This window comes from Pseudopipra pipra, chromosome Z (assembly GCF_036250125.1).
Source record: "Pseudopipra pipra isolate bDixPip1 chromosome Z, bDixPip1.hap1, whole genome shotgun sequence".
Taxonomy (NCBI): domain Eukaryota; kingdom Metazoa; phylum Chordata; class Aves; order Passeriformes; family Pipridae; genus Pseudopipra; species Pseudopipra pipra.
The window spans coordinates 60,444,049-60,450,048 of NC_087581.1; positions in this window are offsets into that span (position 1 = coordinate 60,444,049).

Consider the following 6,000-nt stretch of genomic DNA (forward strand, 5'->3'; position numbering starts at 1 on the left):
CTCAGTGCACCCGTGACTATTTGTATCCACTGACAGAGACCCAAAATCCAACATGCAGATGGATGAGAGACCATTGCAAATCATGCTGCCCTTTGGGCTCCAAAGAGGAACTAATATCCATCCCTCTCTAACTGGTACAGGGTCTCCCTCTAAAAATTTTGTATCTAGCTTAGTGGTGACATACTGATAGCTAATAATAATGCCAGGATTATATCAAACTGCTGAGCATAGGGCTCTGCTGCTAGTCAAGTTCCCAAATCTGTAAAGTCAATATATAAAGATATCCCAAAACTCAACTATGGGCCTCACTTGACACCAACTCAGCATGAAGCTGAGAGACTTTTGAGTAGCTATTGCCATCACTCACCCTAATATTCCTGGAATTTTCCCTTGCTTTAACAGATATTTATTTAATGTTTTAAGGCTGTAAGCCATACGAAATTTTGTGAGAACAGTTTGTAAATCAGAAATGCTAATCAACCTGATCTAATTTACCAGGGTTTGCCCAAAGGCAGATAAGCTTAACATTCAAAAAGAAATAGGAAGGGGATCCCCAATATAGAAACACCCAAACAATAAAGATAGACAGTAATATTGAAAAGCAAGACTTTGATCACAGAACACTGTGAGTAATGTTGGACATGTTTAAGAGTACAGATCAGAAAACGACCACACGCACACATTCAGGCACACACACACACACAAACTATTGCCTCACTTCTGCTGACTTCTAGGTAGAGTTGAATTTTGCTGCCCACATAAGAACACCTAACATGTAACATAAGAAGTGTTTTATACAGCTGGACAGATGTACAAGTGTGGAAAACTGCACTTCATAACAAAGATTGCACTTCTGCTTTTTGCATGTTGATTCCCCCTCCTTACACCAAGCTACCAAAATTATGAACTATACTATAAGTACTCCCATATATCTATTGTCAGTTCTTTACACGTATTGGTAGTTGTGTTATAATTCATTACAGATACCAAATAAAATTATTTTCACTTTGACAACAGGGTAAATAGTTCTTAGCACACAGAACGGGAACGACAGAAGACAAAATTTCATTGCATTACAACATACAGTAGGAACAAGGAGTTATTCATAACATCCAGTGCTGGAATGACAGGAAGCATCCAGTTTCACTGCAAAAGACCAAATGTGCTCTTTTATAATGGAATTTCTCTTTTACAGACTCTTTTATCTTGTATACATCCCACAGGCTTCTTGCATTAGTATCAACAGAAGGCATGCTTCGGAAAGAAAATGGCACAGGTCATCCTCTTTGTCACTGAGATCTACAAAGAAATCATCTTCTAAAAATAGTTTCTATTATTTTGCTGTTCAGTGCTAGAAAAAAGGCAGCTAAATGAACTAGCAAGCACATGGGTTTTTTGCAATCTGATAAATAAGCTACCTACAGCCATTTTTCTTTGTTTCTTTCTTCCTTTCCTCACACTTTGTCCTTACTATTATGCAAAGCAAGTCAAAGAAGGGAATTTCTAGTTCTCTTGTTCACTAGCTGGAGGGTTATTCCACGGCCATTCTATTTATAGATTTGCTTTCAACTGCAGTGGGGAATTCACCATTTGCTGCTCAGCATTTTATGCTCAGCTAGCCTCCAGGGGACACAGCATTTTCATAAATTCTGTGAATGGCACTGTGGCTACCTCTAATATTCCTTTCTATAGCACAAGTAAAATCTTATCCTTCTTCCATTTTCTAAGCTAAGAGACTGTCCTCATTGATTTCACAAGAGAGAAGCAAGGAAGTAAACAAGCTTGCTACTGTGGAAAGGTTTTTATACAGTTTTTCTGACAACACTACCTATTACAGTCTTGCAGAAAAACTGTAATATTGGAAGCACAAGTTAAGTAATGTGTTTCTAAATTTATTCATGAAAAAAGATTATTCTCTTGATCTGGTATGATCACCTAGCACAGCATCACCATAGAGAAAAAGATACATAGATCCATCTCTCTTATAAATTGCAAGCTCAATTCTTGAGTGCAACTGTTCATTTGATACTGTTGTAGTAAATCCCAGGCACAAATTCAGTTGTTTGCATCTCTTCCCTACCCATATACTACTCCAACAACACAGAGGGATGTAAAGTGCACACTTAGAGGCCAAGGGTGACAAGTTCAGGCTGCCATAAACAGGGTGCACAAAAAACAGCCACAGCAGAGAAAATTTCAAGTATTGAAAAAAACACTGGGGAGAATACCTCCACACTTTACCTATAATAACAGGGATCTAGGACTGCAGAATAGCCCACAAACCAGCTGGCAGAAAATATCCCCAGGTAGACCTGATTTCAACTTGCCTCAGCTCTGTGACTTTCTCTTTGCTCTTTCTGCTCCTCCACAACCCTATCTGGTCCCACATGATGCATCACAGAAGAGAAGAATGACTAATGCCAACTACGAAGTGCTGGGAAGAAGCACTTGGAGGGGTAGTAGACATGAAATTCCACTACTTCTGTGTGTGCCAAGCAAAGCACAAAATCATACCTTCAGAGGGTCTCCAAAATTCTTTGGGGGAATTTTTACTGTAGCCCTTAGACTGATTTAAAAACTTTTGCGTTTAAGTACACAATAATTAGTGAACTGTGCATTGGGCAAAGTTCTACCACCATGAGTGGTTCTACAAGGAGTCTGAATAGATACAATCACAAGCCAATTTCTTATATACACTTGCAACAGCACCAATCCTCAGCCTGGCCTTGGGTCCATGACCCTGCCCAGCTCTGCTGCGCAGAGGTGGTCTCTGAGCACTGTCATTCCAGGATGAATACAAGACCATTGTATTATCTCTTCACCAAGAAAATCCTCACTCCCTTACAGGGCGTCCTTCTGCCTCTGACATCCCTGGCTCCAGCCAGTTTGACACCTTCTGCAGTTGAGCCTTTTTGCTCTCCATGCCAGGTCACTTCTTGGTCACAAATCACTACTGCTGAGCAGTTACAATTTGAATTTCCCCTTCACATCTTTTAGAATACACATTGTTCTTTCTTTTCTTTAACCGCATTACACCTGTAGCCTGCTATCACTGAAGACAGTAGCAGCATTTTCAGGGTGGGACATGAACTTTGAAAGGCACGTGGCAGCAGACAGTGCCCAGAGGAGCCAGGCAGCTTGCCATAAGGGCTCCTCTGTTGCAAATAAACTTGCCATGGGACACCAGAAGAAGCACTAGAGTGAAATCTTTCACACTCATACCACCTCCACCTTTCAAAGAACACCATATTCAGCCTTTCATGCTGATAAACAGAGCTTCATCAAGGGAAGAGACATGTCTGATGGGTACTTCCTATGTTGAAAATCCACATGCCTTGAAGCAGGAAAGGTCAACACTTAAAAGAAAGAAAAATAGTAATAAAGAGGTTTTAATCTGCATGCCAGTGAAACGTGGGGTTTTTTACTGCATGCTGATAAGGATCCAGGGTATTTGCCTACTAGCCCCAAGTTTGCTGACAGACTTGAAGTGAAAATGTCATAGTAACTACCTAGCCCTTCCATTTGTCTTTCTACTCACCTAATCTATGGGGGAAAAAGCAAGAAACACAAACTGAGCAATTTGATTCACTAAAAGTGTTAGGTACAATATTCAAAATCAGGTTTCTGCCCTGATCACTTCTATCTGTAAGTAACACAGGTGCACCGCTTTATATGATGGACCCATGCTTGAACCTCTGAATTGCCAAAGAGGATCGAATTATAATTCTGGCCTGATTTACACTGTGCATTCCCAATTCCCAATTTCAGCCTGAATCACTGGGTCAGAAATTGAACTCTGTTTAGACTGGGAACTGCATCGTCGAAATCCAATATAATTTTTTTAATGAGAGATTTGTTCTAACTTAATTGAAAGAAAAAGTCAAGACATAATTATTTATTTATGGGCTTTAAATAGAAGTTCAAGCAGTAAAATAGATATGCATTTACACATTCACCAGTCTTATCCTTCTTGTCACTCCTTGACGAAGTTTCCATTTTTCTTTGGCAAGCAGCCATATCATGCTGGAAAACGAAAGAAAGCACAGTGCAATGATTGGAGGGATAGCAGAAGACTTGGGAGAACCATGTTCTTACCCTGATACATATTTCCAGTATGTTCCTGGGCTTTCAGCTTTTCTGATAATGCTGTCATCTTATTGTAGCTTTGAAAACAAACTCACAGGTTACCTATAGCACCCAGTCTTCCTCTGCCCGCAGTGCAAGACATGCTTCCACAGGCAAATAATCTGGATTCCTACTCAGAGGAAGCCTGCAGAAGAAAACCTCAAGCCCACTGACAATGTTGTTCATATTTCTGTTCAAAGCGTCAGCCTTAGCCCCATGTGAGCAGCACCAAATCTACACCTGCTGAGGCTATGGGTTTTCATTTCCTAAGATGCTTGCTTTATCAGCCCCTACCAAAGACATAGGCAAATGAAAGGGAGAATGAAAGCCTGAGCCTAAAAAGTTCAAGGTTGGCTCTCTATTTTTGCACAAACACCACTATCATGGGATGTCAAAGATGGAAACTACTCTGCCTTGCATGTTCCCATGCTGAAAGAGATGAGTAGCACCAGAAAGATGTATGAAGAGTAAAAGCCCAAAGAAAATTTTCTATCTTTTTCCCCCAACAACTTCCACACTTACAGTCAAGTAACTGTAATTCATGGTTAGGGAAAGTGAATTCTTTGGGTGACCCTGATTCAGGAATAAAGACAATTTACAGCTCGTATAATACTGTGAGGAAATGGGCAAACATCTTCAGAGGATAATGGCACTGCATTTTCCTACCCTCTTGATCTCACCATTACAAATATTCTGATTCCTAGATTCATTTAAAAAAGTTATTGGATGCATTTTCTTACTCGTGTTATTTGATTTAAAGGTGTTCTACTTTGTCCACCCACAGAAAAGTACTAAAAGAGAGGGCAGAGGTGTTCTGTCCATGCAGCATTAGAGAAGAAATTGAACACTATTTTTCTAGAACCTTAGGACATCAAGAAATCTGTTCAGACTGAAGGCATTCCATATTATTAATAGCAGTTAAGAAAAGGAAGCACACCACTTAATTTGTAAGTGGAAAAAATAATTGCAAGTTATTTAACAGAGCTTGCAGCTACAAATACAAACCTGACATACTGTCACCAATACTTAAATCATGGGTAAGCCAGGCCTCTCACAGTCTGAGATTACTTTGAAGTTCACTCTCTCTCAACAGAGGGTCAGACTACACAAACAACATGATTTTTTCTATTATTGCATTTAAACAATATTTAAATTACATTTATGAACAGAACCAATAGAGAAAGTCAAAGCAACAGATAATTTTTTTTCTCGGAATAAATCTTTTTTCTGCCATGAAAGTAGAAAGAAGGAATTAGCTCAAGTGAGATAAATGATGACTGATAAGCACTGAAAAACACATCATAGATCTTGTAATAATTAACACAGAGCAGTACATACACTGACATGTAAAAATACGGTATTATCAGTATGTACACCAGTGATAAAGAATAATGTACTAACAGCATTTCTTTTACACTACTTCACGTTATCTTAGCATGAAAATTGTAGCTAAACAGGACATCATAAGTAAACTCATGCCTCCCCTCATTTACTCTTCCATGCTTTACACAACAGTACAATTATATTGACACTCAAAAGAACTTATTTCTGGTTTACACATGAGTAAGTATCAGAATTATGTTTGTCAAGTGGAAGAAATGGATTTCAAGAATATGACCTAACACAAAAGGATGAATGCAAAATTTTGAACGGAGGTGTGATTAAGTGGCTATGTAATTACATGAAAACAGGTTCAACACAACTGAAAAAGAAACCCTAGAATAAGATATGTGTAAAAAATAATTCTGGGGGTGCAGACAGAGTCAAACATGACAAAATCCCAGTCTTAATTTTCCATACCAACAAATGATTGTCTGGATTAGATCCCTTGTTCCTTACCAACCCATACACTATTAGTGCAAATATTGCTGATTT